This window comes from Erpetoichthys calabaricus, chromosome 10 (assembly GCF_900747795.2).
Source record: "Erpetoichthys calabaricus chromosome 10, fErpCal1.3, whole genome shotgun sequence".
NCBI classification, from domain to species: Eukaryota; Metazoa; Chordata; class Cladistia; order Polypteriformes; family Polypteridae; genus Erpetoichthys; species Erpetoichthys calabaricus.
Genome location: NC_041403.2, coordinates 85,889,421 through 85,913,322, shown reverse-complemented (window position 1 = coordinate 85,913,322; position 23,902 = coordinate 85,889,421). Strand labels below are relative to the sequence as shown.

At 40.3% G+C, this 23,902-nt stretch overlaps 1 protein-coding gene across 1 annotated transcript in view; it reads left to right on the top strand.

Moving 5' to 3' along the window:
* samd13 (sterile alpha motif domain containing 13) overlaps positions 1 to 23,902 on the top strand; it is an 84,799-nt gene that overhangs the window by 51,780 nt on the left and 9,117 nt on the right. The window lies entirely within an intron of this gene.

Genomic DNA, 23,902 nt, shown 5'->3' with positions numbered 1-23,902 from the left:
GTAGTTTTGGCCTTACTGTCAATACTGCTGAAATATACACTGACCACCAGAACTCAGTTAATGAATAAACAGGTTTGGAAAAATAAATGAATAAATTCAAAAATGTGTATTTCATTTATTTAGACAATAAATTTCCCACATTGTTGTCACCATTTAAAAATTTGGCTGCAACTAGGCATTACTGAAAATTCTTATTGTTCCTTGAACTGCCCAGTTGCAACTCAGCTCCTCCCTATTTAGGAATTACAGATTTAATATATTCTTCACACTTTGTTACAGTTAACTGAAAATAACATATTTTGACTTTTATCGCATCTATTGTGAAGTCCAGGGTGCATATAGCCTCCCTAACCCCGACACAGACAGGCAGGACACAGGTTTAGCACACAGTTTATTTACCGTTTGCCTTCCACAGCACACAAGGCACGCACCAACACAGTCCCCGTCTCTCAGCCAGTCCTTCCACCTCCACTCCTCCTCACAAGCTTTATCCAGTCACTCCCGACTCTGGCCATTGAGTGGTGGTGACTGACCCGCTTTATAGGGCACCTGGAAGGAGTTCAGGTGCCCAACAAGCTTCTTCCCACAACATTTCCGGGTGTGGTGGAAGTGCTTCCAAATATGACCCTGTAAAAGTCCAGGTGCCCCCTGGCATGGGTCACAGACCCCGGCAGGGTTGAGTGTCCATGCTCACAACCCCTGGCCCAACTGCAAGCCAAGGGGGCTGCCCTCTGTTGTCCGGGGGAGAAACGGTCATACAAATACTCTCTCCCCTGGTCCTTTGATACTCCGGGTGTCCCGGCCGAGTAAGGGCTTTGGCTGTCCGCCACACTGTTTAATTTATTAAACAAACACCTTCGACTATAAGAAATAGTCAGAAATGCTAAAAGTATTTAAGGGCTTTAAAGACTACTAGTTGAGAATGGCATTAATGAATAGCTTTCATGTACCAAGATCTTGGAGTAAGACTAATTTAATTTTCTCTCTCTCTGTCATTATTTTACATTAATACTGTAATGATAGCATGCTAGTTGTGTAGTGCAGATTATCACAACAGTGTTTAAGCCAAGGTTGTACATTACATTCTTCTCATATACCACTATTATACTGTAGAATAAGGATTTATGGTAGTTTTAAAGCTGGTTGATATGCGTGTAAACAGTTTATACTAGTGTGGTTTAAGCAGAGCATGAAACCAGAACATTTGACTAAAGGTAGGGGTGCTTGAAAGTATTTCTTCACACAAGCAGAGTCTTGTCAGGTGTGTATTTTTGACTGTCTTAGTGAAGGAAGATGTATGACATATACAGTTTTTGAGTTGAATTAGACTGTGTTTTATACACAAAGGAAGAATGTATTCTGGTTAGCATCTCAATATACTGTAATTTTTACATGTATTGCTTACCCCTAAATTATATGCTAAATAAATAATACCAGATCTTGGGCCCCATGTATAACACAGCACATAAAATTCACGCTAAAACATGACATACAGACAAAAACAGAAATGTGTATACGCATAGAAATATTCAGATGCATGAAACGGTGTGTAAGCAAAGTTCCACGCGCTTCCCCTTTATAAATCCAAACCAATATGAATTTAGCACCTATATCCCCATCCTGACTCCTCCCCTTCTGTTCAGTGTTTGGGTAAAAGATAATGGCAAAATCATGTGGGAATATAGAAGAATTTCACCAAATGCAAACTGGAGGTTTTGCTCAGTGAAGTGGAGGCAAGGAAAAACATACTGTTTGGTGGCTTAGGCAGTGATATGAACAACAGAAGAAAACTGAAGGTGTTGCACTAAGCAGGTCAAGTTCAGAAAGTCACATAGTGCCCCAAATAAAAAAGAAGTGGTCAGATGTCAAAGTTGATATGAAAAGGCAAGTGTCATACGGAAGTGTATTAGGGCCACAGAGGAGAGAGAAAAAAAAAAACACAATAGGGACACAGTGAAGAAAGAAAAAAGGTCTATGTCGAAGTTAAATTCAAAATGTCCACTTTAATCTCATAGTATACTTTGTCATTACTGTAGAACATGTCGTAAACTTCATCTTAAAATCAATTTTCATTTACTAGATTTTTTCATATCCCATCATATGTAGCAGCAGCATGTTAAGTACTTCATATTCTATGTGTTCCCCGATCCAGTCGTTAATCACCATGTGCTGCTTAAATGGGCTTTCTCTTACTCTGATAGGAGTACGCAGGCAGTGATCGCCACACAGAATACATTTCATTCATGATATTACAGATCTCTGAACATTTTAGAATACTAAGATGTATAGTTGATAATGCATTTCATCATGAAAATGTTAACACATGTATTAAACATGTGGTGGCACGGTGGTACAGCGGTAGCAATGAGCTGGCGCCCCATTAAGGGAATATTCCTGCCTCCTGCAAGATGCTTGCTGGGATGTGAACGACCTTGGATGGAATAATTAATTGCAGCAGTACTCTGTCTGTCAAACATACCAACCCCCAATTCCTGTCCTTCTGTGTTCTTTCTACACGTAACCAATCTCCACACAATAAGCGTCTCTAATAAAGGTAAAACCAGCTATAATCTTAGATCACTGATTCTTCAAAACTTTTAAGGAACATTGAAAAATCTTCATTATAAATGTTTAATTATTTCATCAATCTATCCATTCAGGGTCACACCAGACCCTGCAAGCATACAGCGAGTGGCAGGAACAATCCCTGGATGGAGCACCAGCTCATCACTACCACTGTGCCCTCACATGTTTAATTATTAACAATATGCATTATTTAAATGAAGTTAACAATTTATCTGTAAAATATATACATACTTTAATACATTTTATCATAAAAAATATATCAAGTATACCTCCTAGTATTCTAACAGCACACAGCTCTAAGAGGATAGCTCTTGGAAATCTAAATCGACTTAGAAGGCAGTCATAATCATCTGTAAATACATGCTCTCCTTTATTGTCATTGTATGGTGTAATGACTTTCAATATGCAACTCTTCTATAAACTTACTTTCATATAAAATGATAAAAAAAATATGATAAAAAACAATGAAAAATATACAATATGAAAGCATAAGTACAATATACAGTACATGTACATAGTGCAAATGGTTCATAAATATTACAGCAATATTACAGTTGTAATGCAAGTTTACAGTGATGTAATCTATATATGTAATTCACTAAGGCACACAAGACACCATGGAGCACGCAACACAGAGCCACGCCCGCCAACTCACAGAGCCCTGCCCACCAACTCCAAGACCATGGGATACGACAACAACTCACAGAGCCACGTCCACCAACTCTAAGAATTCACTAAGTCCATGGCAAGCAAGACGCACGCAAGACAGAGCCACATCTGCCAGCTCACAGAGCCCCACCCACCAACAATTCACTAAGCAGCCGACCATGGCACATGCACGACAGAGCCACGCCCGCCAACTCACAGAGCCACGCCCACCAACAATTTGAGCGAAAGCATTTGCCAAGAATGTTTTCATTAATCAAGAATGAAAGTCGGAGGTTCGAAGACAATCACATACCATCGTAATTCCGACCATAAACGATGCCGACTGGCGCTCCAGTGGCATTATTCCCATGACCCGCCTGGCAGCCAACCGGGTAACCAAGGTCTTGGGGTTCCAGGGGGAGTATGGTTGCAAAGCTGAAACTTAAAGGAATTGACGGAAGGGCACTACCAGGTGTGGAGCCTTTCGCTTAATTTGACTCAACATGGGAAACCTCACCCGGCCCGGACACGGAGAGGATTGACAGATTGATAGCTCTTTCTCGATTCTATGGGTGGTGGTGCATGGCCGTTCTTAGTTGGTGGAGCGATTTGTCTGGTTAATTCCGATGATGAACGAGACTCCCTCCTGCTGAATAGTTAACGCGACCCCCGAGCGGTCGGCGTCCAACTTCTTAGAGGGACAAGTGGATTTCAGCCACGTGAGATTGAGCAATAACAGGTCTGTGATGCCCTTAGATGTCCAGTGCTGCACGCGCGCTACACTGAATGGATCAACGTGTGTCTACCCGGCGCCGAGAGGCGTGGGTAAGCCATTGAACCCCATTCATGATGGAGACCGGGGCTTGCAATTGTTCCCCATGAACGAGGAATTCCCAGTAAGTGGCGGGTCATACGCTCGCACTGATTAAGTCCCTGCCCTTTGTACACACCCCTCAGAGGTGCATGTGGACTGTAGCAGAGACGAAAGCGACTGAGGCGGTGTTTGGAAAATGAACAGTCAACGTGACTCACAGGTGCATGTGGACTGTACACAGATGAAAGTGACTCAGGTGAGCAGTTGGGGGCGGGCACATGAGCAGGCAGTGTGTACTGAACGATGACTAAGAGATGACTAAGAAATCAGCAGACTAGAATGGTGGTGGGGCGGAATGGACGTCCTTCCCCTCTCCACCTCGCTCTGGGAGGTGGAGGCGCGACGGCGGTCCTCCAGTTTTCAGTCACGGACAATTGTATGTTGCCCTCTCCAGAGTTCCACCTTTTCATTCACCTACAGTCGGATCCTCAAACCCACCCCATTTGGACAACTGTGTCTATCAGGAAGTGTTCACCCATCAATACATAATTATGCAGCGTATGCTACGCCGCGGGTTGGCTAGTTGTAGTTATACAGTGGTGTGAAAAACTATTTGCCCCCTTCCTGATTTCTTATTCTTTTGCATGTTTGTCACACAAAATGTTTCTGATCATCAAACACATTTAACCATTAGTCAAATATAACACAAGTAAACACAAAATGCAGTTTGTAAATGGTGGTTTTTATTATTTAGGGAGAAAAAAAAATCCAAACCTACATGGCCCTGTGTGAAAAAGTAATTGCCCCCTGAACCTAATAACTGGTTGGGCCACCCTTAGCAGCAATAACTGCAATCAAGCGTTTGCGATAACTTGCAATGAGTCTTTTACAGCGCTCTGGAGGAATTTTGGCCCACTCATCTTTGCAAAATTGTTGTAATTCAGCTTTATTTGAGGGTTTTCTAGCATGAACCGCCTTTTTAAGGTCATGCCATAGCATCTCAATTGGATTCAGGTCAGGACTTTGACTAGGCCACTCCAAAGTCTTCATTTTGTTTTTCTTCAGCCATTCAGAGGTGGATTTGCTGGTGTGTTTTGGGTCATTGTCCTGTTGCAGCACCCAAGATCGCTTCAGCTTGAGTTGACGAACAGATGGCCGGACATTCTCCTTCAGGATTTTTTGGTAGACAGTAGAATTCATGGTTCCATCTATCACAGCAAGCCTTCCAGGTCCTGAAGCAGCAAAACAACCCCAGACCATCACACTACCACCACCATATTTTACTGTTGGTATGATGTTCTTTTTCTGAAATGCTGTGTTCCTTTTACGCCAGATGTAACGGGACAATTTGCCTTCCAAAAAGTTCAACTTTTGTCTCATCAGTCCACAAGGTATTTTCCCAAAAGTCTTGGCAATCATTGAGATGTTTCTTAGCAAAATTGAGATGAGCCCTAATGTTCTTTTTGCTTAACAGTGATTTGCGTCTTGGAAATCTGCCATGCAGGCCGTTTTTGCCCAGTCTCTTTCTTATGGTGGAGTCGTGAACACCGACCTTAATTGAGGCAAGTGAGGCCTGCAGTTCTTTAGACGTTGTCCTGGGGTCTTTTGTGACCTCTCGGATGAGTCGTCTCTGCGCTCTTGGGGTAATTTTGGTCGGCCGGCCACTCCTGGGAAGGTTCACTACTGTTCCATGTTTTTGCCATTTGTGGATAATGGCTCTCACTGTGGTTCGCTGGAGTCCCAAAGCTTTAGAAATGGCTTTATAACCTTTACCAGACTGATAGATCTCAATTACTTCTGTTCTCATTTGTTCCTGAATTTCTTTGGATCTTGGCATGATGTCTAGCTTTTGAGGTGCTTTTGGTCTACTTCTCTGTGTCAGGCAGCTCCTATTTAAGTGATTTCTTGATTGAAACAGGTGTGGCAGTAATCAGGCCTGGGGGTGGCTACGGAAATTGAACTCAGGTGTGATACACCACAGTTAGGTTATTTTTTAACAAGGGGGCAATTACTTTTTCACACAGGGCCATGTAGGTTTGGATTTTTTTTCTCCCTAAATAATAAACACCATCATTTAAAAACTGCATTTTGTGTTTACTTGTGTTATATTTGACTAATGGTTAAATGTGTTTGATGATCAGAAACATTTTGTGTGACAAACATGCAAAAGAATAAGAAATCAGGAAGGGGGCAAATAGTTTTTCACACCAGTGTAAGTACAAACAGTTGTACAGGAAGCACTTGATGGACTGACTGAGTGCCTTTATAGCTCTTGGGATGAAACTGCTTCTGAACCTCGAGATCCGTGCAGGAAAGTTTCTGAAGTGTTTGCCAGATGGGGAAAGTTCAAATAGGCAGTGGCATGGGTGAGGGGAATCCATATAGATGCTGGTGGCTTTCCTGAGGCAGCATGTGCTATAAATGTCTACCATGACTGGAAGCTATATCCTAATAATCCTCTGCATTCTCGACACAACCCACTACAGTAATCCCTCACTTATCGCGGGAGATAGGTTCCAAGGCCAACCGCGATAACTGAATTTCCATGAAGTAGGGACACCATATTTATTTAATTACTAGCAAAATACCCGCGCTTCGCAGCGGAGAAGTAGTATGTTAAAGAGGTTATGAAAAAGAAAAGGAAACATTTTAAAAATAACGTAACATGATTGTCAATGTAATTGTGTTCTTATTGTTATGAGTGTTGCTGTCTTATATATATATATATATAAAATATACACACACATAAACATAAATATACATATACATATATACATATCTACATATACACATATCTACATATACATATACATATATATATATATATATATATATATATATATATATATATATATATATATATATATATATATATATATATATATATACACATCCACATATATATACATATATATATACACATATCAACATATATATACACAGATACAGTACATACACACACATATACATATATACATATACACATACATACACATACATATATATATATATACACACATACATACATACATTTACACACATATATATATATATATATATATATATACATATCTACATATATACTGTATATGTAATTGTGTTGTCATTGTTATGAGTGTTGCTGTCATATATATATATATATATATATATATATATATATATATATATATATATATATATATATATATCTACATATACACATATATACATATATATACATATCTACATATACACATATATACATATATATATATATACATATATATATATATATATATATAGCACGGTGGCGCAGTGGGTAGCGCTGCTGCCTCGCATTTGGGAGATCTGGGGACCTGGGTTCGATTCCCGGGTCCTCCCTGCGTGGAGTTTGCATGTTCTCCCCATGTCTGCATGGGTTTCCTCCGGGCGCTCCGGTTTCCTCCCACATTCCAAAGACATGCAGGTTAGGTGGACTGGCGATTCTAAATTGGCCCTAGTGTGTGCTTGGTGTGTGGGTGTGCTTGTGTGTGTCCTGCGGTGGGTTGGCACCCTGCCCAGGATTGTTTCCTGCCTTGTGCCCTGTGTTGGCTGGGATTGGCTCCAGCAGACCCCCGTGACCCTGTGTTCGGATTCAGCGGGTTGGAAAATGGATGGATGGATGGATATATATATATATATATATATATACATATATATATATATATATATACATATATATATATATATATATATATATATACATATATATATACATTTGTCAACATATATATACACATACATACATACACACACACACATATACATATTTACATATACACATACATATATATACACACATACATAGATACATACATACATATATACACACACAGACACATATATATACATATATACAGTATATTTATATATCTACATATATATACATATCTACATATATATATATATATATATATATATATATATATATATATATATATATATCTACATATTTATATATATACATATCTACATATATTTATATATCTACATATCTATATATATATATATATATATATATATATATATATATATATATATGTAGATATGTATATATATGTAGATATATACACATCTACATATATATATACATATCTACACATACATATATTTATATATATATTATATACACATATCTACATATATATATATATATATATATATATATATATATATATATATATATACACACATATCTACATATATATATCAAAATACCCGCGCTTCGCAGCAGCGAAGTACTGCTTTAAAATTTTTATTAAGAAGAAAAGTAAACCTTTTTAAATTGAGGTAAAATATACCACTAACAATTTGTTAAGGATCTGTTTTTTTGTGTAACTGACTTCACACAGCCTGTCCGCTGTTTTATAAACGAACGTCATATAAGGTCTTCCTTTTTCGTTGCTTCGCCAACGGAAGCAGCCTTTTTATTTAATCCTGTTTTTACGATTGTTCTGTTTGAATACCAGTTTGTCAGTTCAGCACTCCAGTTGTAATATGACGAATCCGTGCAAGCACACTCTTGAGAATGCAACGTATAGTTGTACAGGAGAAAAGCAATCTTGCCTGAAATCAATGGCAACCTTTTGCAGGTCTATGAACTTAATTTAAACTTTAGGTTTACACGGTGCTTTGTTTCCGAAGTACCTGCACTCATGAATATGTCTGTATGCGTCAGTCGCTCAAATCCCCGCAGTTCGCACCGGCGAAGTTCTGCTTTTAAATTTTTATTAAGAAGAAAAGAAAACCTTTTAAAATTGAGGTAAAATATACAAATAACAGTTTGTTAAGGATCTGTTTTTTTGTGAAGCTGCCTTCACTCGAGTGATCACTTCGAGCTTTAAGCCTGAGAAATCACCCCATAAATGCACACGTTTAATTGCACATGTGTTAATATGTATGCTTACACAGTATTAAAAGACACTCAACAATTACAAAGTATTAAAAGACACTCAACAATTAACGTCATTTACCTTCGTTCCCGCGTTTGACTCGTGCTGTAAATCTCTTCCTTGTTTTCACTTCACGTGATTACGTAGGAGGCGTAATACGTGATGACGCGATACGTGACTCCGCCTCCTACATGAGAGTATATGGACAAAAAACAGGTTCCAGTTATGACCATTACGCATAGAATTTCAAAATGAAACCTGCCTAACTTTTGTAAGTAAGCTGTAAGGAATGAGCCTGCCAAATTTCAGCCTTCCACCTACACGGGAAGTTGGAGAATTAGTGATGAGTGAGTGAGTCAGTCAGTCAGTCAGTCAGTGAGTCAGTGAGGGCTTTGCCTTTTATTAATTAGTATAGATTTAACGTGTTTTTGGACGTTTTTAAACCCTCCCTGTATTGTTTACAACCCACCCTTTACTCTATTAATAACAGGGACAACTGCTAAGCAATATGAAATCGGTAGATAAGTTTACACTTACTGTATAGCGAAGTACACGTAGCAACTTGTAGGCGGTCATGACGTCGTCGACTTTGTTGCAAAGATTCCTAAAGCAGATTCCATCCAGACTACTGCCTTATCACGTCCACTTGCAACTCGTTTTGCGCCCTGGTTAAAGGACACTGCGGCCGTAGATCTTGTATGCTTTTCCTCCTTTTTAAATAAAAAGAATCGTGGACTCATTGATGCCTGCAGCGGTGTAGCTGTTCCCTTCCTTCAACATATCCAAAACTTTTACCTTTTCTGCAATCATTTGCATCTTCTTTTGGCACTTGGACACGGCCCCTGAAGCAGTAGCACATTAATGCTGAATGAGTGAGATGAGACTTCCTGGTTAATGCACCACTCCGTTGCTGAGCCAGTCAGCAGCACACAGGAACTTAACTGCGTGCTCTGATTGGGTAGCTTCTCAGCTATCTGCCAATAGCATCTCTTGTATAAAATCAATTGTGCAAACCAACTGAGGAAGCAAGTACCAGAAGTAAAAAGACCCATTGTCCGCAGAAACCCGCGAAGCAGAGAAAAATCCGCGTTATATATTTAGATATGCTTACATATAAAATCCGCGAAGTCGTGAATCCACGAAAGTGAACCGCGAAGTAGCGAGGGATTACTGTATAGAGCTTTCCGATCAGCTGCTGTACACATATACACACACATACAATGTGTTAAAATACTCTTAGTGGTGCACTGAGGATAATGATCCTAAAGAAGCTATGGCATTTAGAATAGTTTGGCCATTCTGTGACCATTATATTGTTACAGAATTATTACAATCAACTTGCAGGGAAATCATGGGGGTTGGTGGCAGGATTGGCACTCCAGCCTCCGTTTAAAAAAAAAAACTTCACAAAACTCCAAGACGACAGAAAGGACTCCTTTTGCTCTCCGCGGGAGTAGCTCTGCTGCAGCCGCCCATAGAAAGGCTGCTCGCATCGTGAAGGGGATGGGGGGAAAGCCCTCAGGAGCCCCATCTCTGGAAGAGTCGAAACCATTGGAAAGCCAATGGGGTCAGGTCTGTTTGGGATCAGAACTGGTGTGGTGCTGAGGCATTGCCCGCTGCACGGCAGCACTCTGGTCCCAATTTGAGGTGGCCCATACGGGTGGGCGCATAGAACGTCTTGTCTCTCCGGCAAGATGATCAACTTCCTCTGCTGTCAGAGGAGCTGCGTAAACTCTGCATTTCAGTGGCGGCACTCTCTGAGGTGCGCAGACTGGGGATCTCTGTAGATGGATACACCTTTTATTGGTCTGGTCGGTCTGATGTCTGTCATACTCGGGGAGTAGCTGTTGCTGTAGCGGACTGGTTTCTTTGAATGGTGTCCGATAACACTGCTTTCAACGAGTGTGTTATGAGACTCAGATTGTGGCACTTCGTGGGTGCCTTGTCTGTTGTCTCAGTGTATGCTCCGACCGCGGTGAGTGATGTCTTGGCAAGGCAGACATTTTATTCGCAGCTTCGCTCGGTGGTTGATGGGTGCCCACAAGGTGACACTCCTCTGGTCATGGGTGACTTCAATACAACCACTGGCACTGACAGGGCTGTCTATGAGGATTGTCTCGGTCCCCATAGGTCTGGTAGCATTGGTGTAAGTGGCTCCATGTTTCTTGACTTTGCAAAAGGTCATGGGCTGTGAATTGCTGTTTTCTGGTTCCAGCACCCAGAACTGCATCATTGGACTTGGTACTCCAATACTGGTGGTGCGGTGAAGGAGATCGATCACATCCTCGTGGTCAGACGCTGGAGGCTCTTGCCAAACTGCAGGGTCTACAGAAGTGCCCAGTTTGTGAATTCTGACCACAGACTTGTTGTTGCTACTCTTAGGATCCAGCTTAGGTGCAGTAGGCTAGGAAAATGAGCCTGGACTTGGCCAGACTCCAAGACCAGAGTTTGCACGCAGTTTGTGTGAGGAACTTGCAGATTTGGGTATGACTGCCGATCCTAATGTGATGTGGAAGACCTTCCGTGACAACACCCTGAAGGTTGCTGAGAGTTGTGTTGGTGTTACCGGTGTTCCCAGAAGGAGGTGTTTCATCTCGAGGGGTATCCTGGATATCATCGAGAGGAGTTGCAACGCACAGCTCAATGGCAACAATGGTCTGTACCGAGAACTGAGAGGGACGGCTGCAAGGGCTCTGAGGGCAGATAAAGAGGCGTTTGTTAGAGGAATCTGTGAGCAAGTGACACACCATCTGTGGTCTAGCGACCCACGTCCTGCTTACAGAGGAATCAAAGCATTACACACATCTAAATCTGTTCCTCGGAGAGTTGCAATCAGGGCAGCTAATGGAACGGTCCTTACGGATGACACTGCAGTTGTGACCCGCTGGGCTGGCTACTTTGAGCAGTTGCTCAAAGCTGATCCTCCGGCTAGGACGTTGGATATCTCTGGGTTTATGGTTCTTGAGGCTGATCCTCTAATTAGCTGTGAACCACCCAGTCTTACTGAGATTGCACAGGTGGTGAACCAGCTGAAGGGGGAAATTCTGCAGGGATCAGTGGTATCCGGGGTGAACTTCTCCAGGCTGGTGGTAAGGCTGTCCTCCTGGCATTGCAAGCAATCTTTGCTTCCATTTGGGAGACTGGCATCATCCCAACTGACTGGAAAACGGGACTTGTCGTCCCTATCTGGAAATGGGTGTGTGTTGCGCTCCCGATATCTATGCAAAAGGATGAAGGTCCAAGTCTTCAGAGTCCTGGTGCTACCCGTCTTGCTATATGGTTGTGAGACATGGACGCTATCCAGTGACCTGAGACGAAGACTAGACTCCTTTGGTACTATGTCTCTCCAGAAAATCCTTGGGTACCGTTGGTTTTACTTTGTGTCGAATGAGCAGTTGCTGATGGAGTCCCGAATGAGACACATCACCTGCATTGTGAGGGACCGTCATTTATGGCACTAGGGCCATGTGGCGCTTTTCCCCGAGGGTGATCTGGCTTGTAAGATCCTCATTGCTGGGGACCCAAGTGGCTGGACCAGGCCAAGGGGTCGCCCACGTAACACCTGGCTACGGCAGATAGAGGGTCATTTCCAGAGGGTGGTACTGGACCATGTGTCTGCCTGGGGGGTTGCAAACCGGGATCCCGAGTTGTTTCGTGTAGTGGGTGTGGCAACGCAAAGTACCAGCGCCTGCTCCCCAACTTCACTTGACTTGATTTGTTTTTATACTACAGCAAAATACCTTCGCAATGTCCTAGTTTTGTGTGTGTGTGTGTGTTTAATGTGGGGTTGTTGTTATTTGTCATAATATTTTTTGAGCTTCTGTAAAAAGCTAAATTTCTCCCTTGGAACAAATATCTGCAGTATCTTCTGTCTGTCTCTCTCAATCTTGTCTAGAGCATTCAAGGCTAGCAGACATAAAATGTAGGAGAACTTTCAAAAATAAGGAAAACCAAGCATTTTAGTCTTTAGCTGCATATTATTGATTTCTTTTCTTCTTATATTTGCCTCTAGTTAGTTATTACATTTCAGTTTAACAATCATGATATAAATGAAAGTGCTTCCCTTGGAAAATACCACTGTTTTTGTCACATGACAATTTCCATCGTATCTTGGTGTTTACAATTACAGTTTTTGTGGGTTATTTCATTCATGTATTTAATAATTTGATTAATGGTTATGATTATTTTTACTATTTTGAATAGTGCTAATCTGGATAATTAAAAAACACAGAAAATTAAATTAACAAGTAATAAATAATCCTCTTTAATAAAATCCCTGTGTGCGTCCAGGTGTCCGTGTGTGTGTGTCTTCTGGTGAAGTGCGCATGCGTGGGGCATGGTGCGATGTGCGATATTACAGTCAGAGAAAGTTACAGGCATTTTACGGAAATACAAACCAGTATTACTGCGAGAGGAAATTAAAGGTACACAATACAGTGACACATATTACAGCCACATACAAGCCAGTATTACTGTCAGAGTAGATTAAAGACATAATACCGACCCGCACGCCTGTATTACCACCAGAGAAAATTAAAGGTATATTACGGACGTTCAAGCCAGCGGACGTACAAGACAGTATTACTGTCACAGAAAATTAAAGACACACAATATATGGCGGCAGCCCACGAAGAACAGTCAGCTCAGCAAGTAAACATCAACAAAAGAAAGGCTGAAAGAAAGAAAAATACGACCAACAAAAAGAATGATGTCAAAGTCCCTTGCCATTTAATATAGACTGTTCCTACTAATGTTTATGCACTACTGTTCTAGCGCCCATTATTGTAATGGGCTAAATGACTAGTAATTAATAATGTGTTAATAAACACAAAAAGGAATTTTCACCTAAAAAAAGTTTGTATAAATAAATATAGATGAATTAAAGAGTTTCAATGTGACCCTTAAAGAAATATTATATACAGAACCTGAAGTCATTCCTATTTTGAGGTGCACTGGCACTCTTTTCTGTTTTATGGGAAATGGTAACTTGCAACTTCAAAATATCACACAGAAAAAGTATTTTGTTGCTGATGTTTACCCAGCTTAAAAATCAAACCGGAAATTTGTGAAGTTTATACTTTAATTTGATCTAGAATGAAGCAGTTTAAAATTGCAGCTGCAATGTTGTACAAAAACAGATTAACAGACCTAAATGCAGCTGCATATTCAAAAGACAATTCATTATTTGCAGATGTTCAGGCTTACAAAACTAAGTTTTACGTTTTGAACTGTTATTTTAAAGAAACCAAAACTTGGTGCCTGTGTAGTGTGGACACAGTGGATGTGTCTGCTAACAGAGCTGCATTTTGAAAAGCTGACTCAAGGTAAGTTAACCTCTCAGTTTAATAACATACTGTAGTTATAAGGCACAGAGTGTTTTTTCTTCTGAACATGTGTCTTGTAGTATACTGTAAATATATCCCCGACACTTTAATGTAATCAAAGGAGCAATTAAATAAAGCAGGTGTTCTGAAACTTTTTAATTTGAGGATCCAAATAAGAAATTTGGTACCATACTGGGACCAAAGAAGAGGATCACTATCATAATGAGAGTGATGCCACACATAAACAAATAACAATGGCCATACAATAAAAAATAGTGAGTGTTTTTCTTCATAGTTCTCACATGAATATTAATAACTGAGAAAAGTCTGAATTAGCATAAGCATTGCATCAGATATTTGAACTATTAAAATGTCTAAATATTCTCAATTGTGAGAGAATAAACAAAAATAACACCATATTCCTAATCATTGACCTTGAAATAGACTAAAACGATACCCCATATGCTTAAGTTTGAAATTTGTCATTATTAACCTTCTGGAAGTGACTCTTGGAGAGCTAGGTCCACCAGTAACGATTCAGATATCAAAAATATTAGCAACCTGAAAATAGCATAAAATGGTACTCCACATGTCTATATTACTGATTCCCCCTTTCTGAAGTTTTGCAAAGATGAGCAATTTTAACCCCTCATGTCTCATTAGCGAGTGAACTGCTGGTGTCAGTTCATGTGGCATGCATAATATCTGGTTTTTCTGATTACACTTCATAATAAGGGTGTTATTTACTGCACAAAACATTATACAAGAAGGACTAAAAATTAGGGTTTTTTTGGAAGCCCAAAAAAGCTGTCTTGCAAAACTAGACATCAAGTTGAGTTGAACAGTATATCATATATGGGGGGCTTCTTGTATCGCTAAGTCAGTAGGCACTGGACATAAAAAGACTGTGAAGTAATTTCAAAGCGTTCATAAGTAATTCTTATGAAACTGAAGTGCAAACATATACAATTTAAAGCAATAATTATCATTCAAAACAGGAAATAGATTCCTGATGTATGTCACCGACAGTGTAAATGGTTAGTGTTAACCTTTATTAAAGTTGAGAAAAATAAGTGCCTCATAATAAGCATTGCTTGAGATTATGATGATTTTTGAAAGGACTGTATGAATGGTTACTAAACTTAGTCCACTAACTCATTTCAACAGATAAAAGAATCAAATGGTTAAAAATAATTACTTGAAACAGTTTATGTATTTTACCTTAAATAACATTTGTTTACAACATTTTTCAAAATGACTTCACAAATACTTCAATGTGGTGATTTTCTTTTAACACGTCAATAAACTGTCTGAAAAGTTGAGTGACACAGCAAAATTATTACTAACAAATTTCTGTTCATTATTTGTATTTTATACGGATGATCGGATAAATCTTGATAAATAATTCGGCGAGCGGTCTAGTTAGAAATGTTTAACCCTACCAACTGATGTTGTGCTGAATTGTCCTTGGCTTTGCTCTATAAGCTGTCTCCTTTTGATGTTTCTGTTGTTTTTACAGTTCCCAATGATCCAGCAAATACTGTACTTCCTTCTACTAAAAGTAGACTGAGATTTCTTGAACCACTTTAAAGTACTGTTACACAAAGCAATTCTTACTCACGGAAACACTATCAACTCAATGCAAAACTTTTTTGTACATCTTGTACAGTTTTATGCTTTAACAGTTAATGTGAGATGAAGCACAGACAAGCTGTCCATGGGCTCTGAAACTGCATGTAGCATACTGTACAACCCTGCCACCACAGTATCATTGGTCTGCATGGGCTAACGTTGGCTATAGGGTCCCCGCAATTAGTGACGATTTATGACCACTATTTGTTCTTTGTTTGTCAAAGAAATATTTGTGCTGGTAGACTGGTGGATCCAGTTATCTTTAACTCCTTTACCATGTAGGCTAGCCACAATCCGACAGGTCGACAAGTATACGGAAATGGAAGTGAACGCTGGCGTTTCTGTCTGCCGCTGCTGGCCGGTTCTCTGTGTACTTTTTCTGGTTGCTTTTTTTTTTTACCTTTTTTTTGCCTTTTGCATCGGATCGTCCTTCGCCTTTGCATTGAATTAAAAACTGATAACACGCATTCGCGTCCCTTGCCTCTTTTGGCCTTAACACAAGCCCTCGTAGAACTGTTCTTTGCTGGCTGCAACCTGTGTGGGTAAGTGGAAACTTTCTCACTGATTCCCTGCTCAAGTAACTATCTTTAATGAATATGTAGTAGAATCTGCCCCTTGTCAATTGCTGAGTACTTGTGGAAATCCCAGTGGTGACGGTCTACTGGCTAACATGTTATTTTAATTGGGCCGAGTAGGTACACAAGGGGTACATTGCTTTGCTTCCAATCTGGAATTTGCTTGGGTGATTTCTGGAATTCTACTATGATAAACCTCAATTGGTTGTCATGGATTACTATGTCTACTTTGCTATCTAATGCAGTCACATCTACAAAACTAAAATACTCACCAGAGGAATTGTATCAAGTTTGAACAAACTATGAATTGCCTGCTGATCTCCTGCTGCACCTCTGCATTCTCTGACGACCAAAGTACATTCTACGGGGCTCTCGTCATCGTTTTTGTCTCAGCATGAGTAGCAGCAGGTCTATTCCTTCACTTTGGTCTGAAGGACACGCTTGTCCACATATTTTTGAGCAGCGTGTTGATCATAACATGCTGATTCTTCTGGTAAAACCACCGGAATATACATCCATAGACGCTTTGAAGTTTGGATTATTTAATACTCAGTCTGTCTCTAGATAGATAGATAGATAGATAGATAGATAGATAGATAGATAGATAGATAGATAGATAGATAGATAGATAGATAGATAGATAGATAGATAGATAGATAGATAGATAGATACTTTATTAATCCCAATGGGAAATTCACATTCTCCAGCAGCAGCATAATGATACAATAAATAATATTAAATTAAAGAATGATAATAATGCAGGTGAAAAACAGACAATAACTTTGTATAATGTTAAATGTTAACGTTTACCCCTCCGGGTGGAATTGAAGAGTCGCATAGTTTGGGGGAGGAACGATCTCCTCAATCTGTCAGTGGAGCAGGACAGTGACAGCAGTCTGTCGCTGAAGCTGCTCTTCTGTCTGGAGATGATACTATTTAGTGGATGCAGTGGATTCTCCATAATTGATAGGAGCCTGCTGAGCGCCCTTCGCTCTGCCACAGATGTTAAACTGTCCAGCTCCATGCCAACAATAGAGCCTGCCTTCCTCACCAGTTTGTCCAGGCGTGAGGCGTCTTTCCTCTTAATGCTGCCTCCCCAGCACACCACCGCGTAGAAGAGGGCGCTCGCCACAACTGTCTGATTGAACATCTGCAGCATCTTATTGCAGATGTTGAAGGACGCCAGCCTTCTAAGGAAATATAGTCGGCTCTGTCCTTTCTTGCACGGCGCATCAGTATTGGCAGTCCAGTCTAATTTATCATCCAGCTGCACTCCCAGATATTTATAGGTCTGCACCATCTGCACACAGTCACCTTTGATGATCACAGGGTCTATGAGGGGTCTGGGCCTCCTAAAATCCACCACCAGCTCCTTGGTTTTGCTGGTGTTCAGTTGTAGGTGGTTAAAGTCGCACCATTTAACAAAGTCATTGATTAGGTCCCTATACTCATCCTCCAGCCCATTCCTGATGCAGCCCACGATAGCAGTGTCATCAGCGAACTTTTGCACATGGCAGGACTCCGAGTTGTATTCGAAGTCCGATGTATATAGGCTGAACAGGACCGGAGAAAGTACAGTCCCTTGTGGCGCTCCTGTGTTGCTGACCACAATGTCAGACGTGCAGTTCCCAAGACGCACATACTGAGGTCTGTCTTTAAGATAGTCCACGATCCATGCCACTAGGTATGAATCTAATCCCATCTCTGTCAGCTTGTCCCTAAGGAGCAGAGGTTGGATTGTGTTGAAGGCGATAGAGAAGTCTAGAAACATAATTCTTACAGCACCACTGCCTCTGTCCAAGTGAGAGAGGGATTGGTGTAGCATATAGATGATGGCATCCTCCGCTCCCACCTTCTCCTGATATGCAAACTGCAAACAAAGCTCTGCTGATTAATGATTTTATTATAGACGCTAAGATGGACTATTTATGTCTTATGGAGACTTGGCAGCAACCGGGTGATTATTTTCATCTAAATCAAGTGCTCCCTCCGAGTTTTGTCTGCATCTCTAAATTCCGTCCTTCAGGGAGGGGAGGTGATCTTGCAATAATTCACCACAAAGACCTAAAATTATCACCGATACCTCTTCCAGCGTATCCATCCTGTGAACTATTAGCTGGCAAACGCTGCGGACCTTCACCTATTATAATTGCTGTTTTATATAGATCTCCTAAACTATCAAGTGTTTTTATTGCAGAACGTTTTACTGTTTTAACAACTTTGTGTGCAATGTCTACTAATGTCATCCTCATGGGTGATTTTAACATATACTTTGACACACCAACTGATTTTAATGAAATCCTTGACTGTTTTAGTTTAATTCAATTTGTCAGCCTTTTGACTCATAACATGGGTCATACAGTATTTTAGACTTAGTTTGCTGCTCTGGTATCATATCTCACAATCTTATTCCTACTGAATTACCCATCTCGGATCACAAAATGATTAAATTTGATGTTAGCTTACCACTCAGTAAAGTAAAGGTTCAGTGTGTAATTTCATTTCGTAATGTCAAGCATGTAAACCCAGAGAGCCTTATAAATGTATTGCAGTTCCAGCCTGTTTCTCTTTCTGCTACCACACCATCAGAATTAGTAGACTATTACAATGCTGCTCTGTTTTCTGTCTTCAATGCACTAGCTCCCTTAAAAACACTGATTGTTTCATTTATTCACACTGCTCCCTGGTTTACATCTGAACTCCATCAGCTCAAAGCCATGGGCCGACAGTTGGAGCACCTAGTTGAAAAGATGGGTCTTCTTGTACACAAGGAAATGTATTCAGATCATATGTTAAAATACAAAAATGCTGTCTCTGCTGCCAAAATTGTATAGTATTTTAACATTATCAATACAGGAGATCACCCATATTCCCTTACCAACCACCCTATTCTCAGATTTCAGTTTACCAGCTGAAAATGATATCTCGGAGCTTATAACAAAATCTAATTCTTCCACGTGCCAATTAGTTCCAATATCTACAAGCTTTGTTAAGTCCTCTCTGTGACATATTTCCCCCATGATAACTACTATAGTGAACTCTTCCCTTACTACAGGCACGGTCCCCCTGTTACTAAAAGCAGCCTCAATTACTCCAATTCTGAAAAAAACCTAGTTTAGACCCTAATATCCTTAACAATTATCGGCCTACCTCAAATGTTCCATTCATTTCTAAAGTTCTCGAAAAGATAGTTGCCTCCCAACTTCAGCCCCATCTTTCAAAAAAAATAACCTTTTTGAACAGTTTCAATCTGGGTTTCATCCAAAACACAACACAGAAACTGCCCTAGTCAAAATCACAAATGATCTTCTCCGGGCAGCTGACATGGGACATTTATCGATTCTTGTGCTTCTTGACCTTAGCTCCGCATTTGACACCATATCTCATCAGATACTTTTGAAATGACTAGCTAGTTTTGGAGTCTTTGACCTTGTCCTCCAATGGTTTTCTTCCTACCTCACTGATAGGAGGCAATTTGTTCAAGTAAAGGGCTTTAAATCTGAGGATGCAGTCGTTACTCAGGGAGTTCCGCAGGGCTCTGTTTTGGGGCTGCTTCTTTTTCTCATTTATATCTTCCCAGTAGTTAATATCTTTCATCACCATGGTGTTAAATTTCATTGTTACATTGATGACACACAGCTATATCTATCCACTAAATACACTTCTGTTTTCCCTCCAGATATTGCTTATGACATGTCTCCAAGACATAAAGTCATGGGTGTCTCTCGATTTTCTCCAACTGTTCAGAAGTAAAACTTAGGTGCTCCTCATTGCTTCTAAATCCACAGTTGCTAAGGTTATCCATTCTTTTATTTTAATTAACAATATTAACACAAACATCTCTTCCCAGGTTAAGAGCCTGGGCGTCATTCTATTTTTCTTCCCATATAATTAATGTTTCTCGGACTGTCTTCTTCCATCTCCAAACCATTTCTAGACTTCGTCCTGTTCTTACGCAACACAGTACTGAAGTACTGGTTAATGCCCTAGTCACATCATGTATAGATTACTGTATTGTTTTTCTGTCTGGCATCCCACAAAAACGTATCCATCGCTTACAACTTATTCAAAATTCTGCTGCTAGGATAATAACTTGTTCTAAATCGACTGAACATATTACACCTATTCTCTCTCAACTTCACTTGCTCCCTGTTAACTACTGAATACAATACCGGTCTTAACATTTAAAGCTCTCCACAGCCTTGCTCCTCCTTATCTCACTGATCTCCTACAGACTTACACTCCTCTCGCTCACTCAGATCCTCATCTGCAACTCTACTTTTTGTACCACACCTCAAACTCTGTTCTTTGGGAGCTCGAGCATTTCTCTCATAGTGCTTTTCAACTCTGGAATTCTCTTCCCTCTCATATCTGTCAGGCCGTTTCAATAACACATTTTAAAACTGCCCCCAAAACTTATTTTCAAACTGGCATACCAACTTTAAATTTAACACTGTTACTCCCTCTTATCTATGTATGTTTGATTCTATCTCTGTATCTTATTGCTTTTTAATTTATCATTCTCTTGTTTTTATTTTATTAATGTTGTTTGATTTCATTGTAAGGCTGGATTTATACTTCATGCGACATGGTGCATGCTGTAGAGGACGCTCCTACTACGCAAGCGTTGTACTGTTTATACTTGCACACGTACTTTACGTAAATCTGTAGGAATCCACCAGGTGGCAGTGTGAGATATCACGGTGAGAATAGGTTAGGCTTTGCTGTGTTGTGAATTGCCTGGTAAACCCATTAAACGCCGATGACACCTTACCGCAATATCTCTGAAAAGGATGTTTAATAATTAAATCCATCAGTCCAGGGATTTGTCAATTTCAGCTAGTATTGGGCACGAGGCTGAAACAATCCCTGGACGGAGCATCTGCTCATCGCAGGGTGAATACAAGCACTCACATACACACTGGCGTCATTTTACTGTCACCAAATCTGCATATCTTTGGAAGGAAAGCGGAGCTTACTGTGGAAACCCAGCAGGAAAACATGGAAACTCCAGGCAGGGAATATCAGCGACGTGAGTCCCTGCGAGACAGCAGCATTACCGCTCTGCCACCGTGTCACCCCAAGTGTGTAATTATTAACAATATTCATTATTTAAACAAAACTAACGATTTATCTGTAAAATGTAACATACATACTTCAATGCATTTCATCATGAAAGTGATATCAAGTATAAATCTAAGGATTCTAAATGTGCAGAGAGTTGGAATATCATACAGTGTGGCGATCTACTGCTGTTTGCCACTGCTGTCAGTACTGGAGGAAGCCCTAGAAAAAAAGACGGCACATAAGACAGTATGTGAGACTTTTAAAATGTATTGTGTCATTACGATCGGGAATATGAAACACTTGAATACCAAAGCACCACAAATTCATCTGTATGTCGGCATTTTGCTTCACCACTTCGAACCATTCATCAAATATCGAAGCACACTCCGATCTCATAGGATCCGCAAAGCGTCTTTCTGTCACAAGTAGATTGTAACCAGAGACTCTGATGTCACATTCCAACTTTTAGCACACTGCGTCCCCCGACTTTTTGCTGGTACTGCAACTCGCGCACGGGTCGTGTTAATTTCTGAGGAGCTGCTCAGAGGACGCATCAAATGAACGCTGGGAACGTGTGGCAGCCATGATGCGGGCACATATGCGTTCTGAGCGTGAAGTATAAATGAGCCCTAAGATGACCTTGAGTGTTAAGAAAGGCATCTATTAAATAAAATGTATTATTATTTTTTTTTTTTTTTTTCCCTGAGATAGGTCAGTCATCCTCTTTGCAAGCACAACGTCATCCCCAAGTTTTTGTGTCTTTAGTTAATTGTAGTTAGTGCCTCTTTGATAGCATTTGTGAATATAGGTTGGCAGAACAGAAAGTGTTACTACACAATCGTGTGGCAATGAATAATAAACATGTACTTGACCCAGTTTGGGTCAGGACCCATAGTTTGAGAAACACTGAAATGAAGTTGTATCAGGATTCTGTTTATAAAAACACTCACTGTATGTCTTGGGTGGCACAGTTGCACAGTGGTAGCGCTGCTGCCTCGCAGTAAGGAGACCTGGATTCGCTTCCCGGGTCCTCCCAGCGTGGAGTTTGCATGTTCTCCCCATGTCTGTGTGGGTTCCTCCCACAGTCCAAAGACATGCAGGTTAGGTGCATTGGCGATCCTAAATTGTCCCGTGTGTGTGTGTGTGTGCGTGTGTGTGTGTGTGCCCTGCAATGGGCTGGCACCCTGCCTGGGACTTGTTCCAGCCTTGCGCCCTGTGCTGGCTGGGATTGGCTCCAGCAGACCTCCGTGACCCTGTGTTAGGATATAGCGGGTTGGAAAATGACTCACTGACTGACTGTATGTCTTGGGTTGCATGTAAAATAAGCCACCTACAACTTAAAGTTATACAGTCCTAGTTTCTGAACAACCTCCATGAAACCACATGATATGGCAAAGTTTTGGTTGTGATGCTGTTTGAACAAGAAGCTATGATGTAATTTAAATGCCTACAACAAGTCAGTATATATGAAATAAGTTAGGAAATGTGCAGATGGCAAAACATTCAGAAGAATTTGATAGCTGAGCAAGCACTGTTCTAGAACCTTTTTAATGAATTTCATGGAGTCAGGGACTTAACAATATCTCACCAGGAATGGACAAAAGGCTCCAAACTGGCCAGGGTAGGACTCTAGTCCATCACAAAGACCACTCTCACTCACATAATGCATAAACACCTACACATTCACACCCCATATTAACACACAGTGACAATTTGCAATTACCAATTTCCATAACCTATAAACAAACTTTGTAATTAATTACTTCTTTGCTTGAACATGTCTGATCATAGTAATTTTCATGAAATGGGACTTGCAAAGCTATTCAATTATGGTATATGTTAGGAAATAACAAAAGTGAAAGGCTAACTTTATTATAGTGACTGACCATTATGGACATCACGTGACTGTGGCACTCTGATGGCAAATTATAGGGTGACCAGATTAAAGCATATCCTCATTTGTTTAATGCCTGCTTTATCTCATCATCAACACTAAGGGTTCAGGGCAAGGGAAAAAAAACTTTCACAAATTAACATATGGTTCCACGCAGTGCTAGAAGTGGAAACAAATAAATGGCAGTACTGTTTCTTTGTGTCTGCTTCATGTCGTCTTCACTATGCTGTTCAAATTTAACACAAGTTCTTGATCATGCTTTCCGTGTCAGCATTTTAGAGGGGTCTGTCTTGGAGTTTCATATCTGCTGTTCTAAGTATATACTCTAGTGAGGATGTTTATGGCGGAGCAATGTTTTATTAGATGGGATGCCTGTTAAACCCAGGACATTTTGGTATTCTTCAGTTATGTACATATAGCCTAAAATTGAGACTGTTTCACCTGGACGTCTG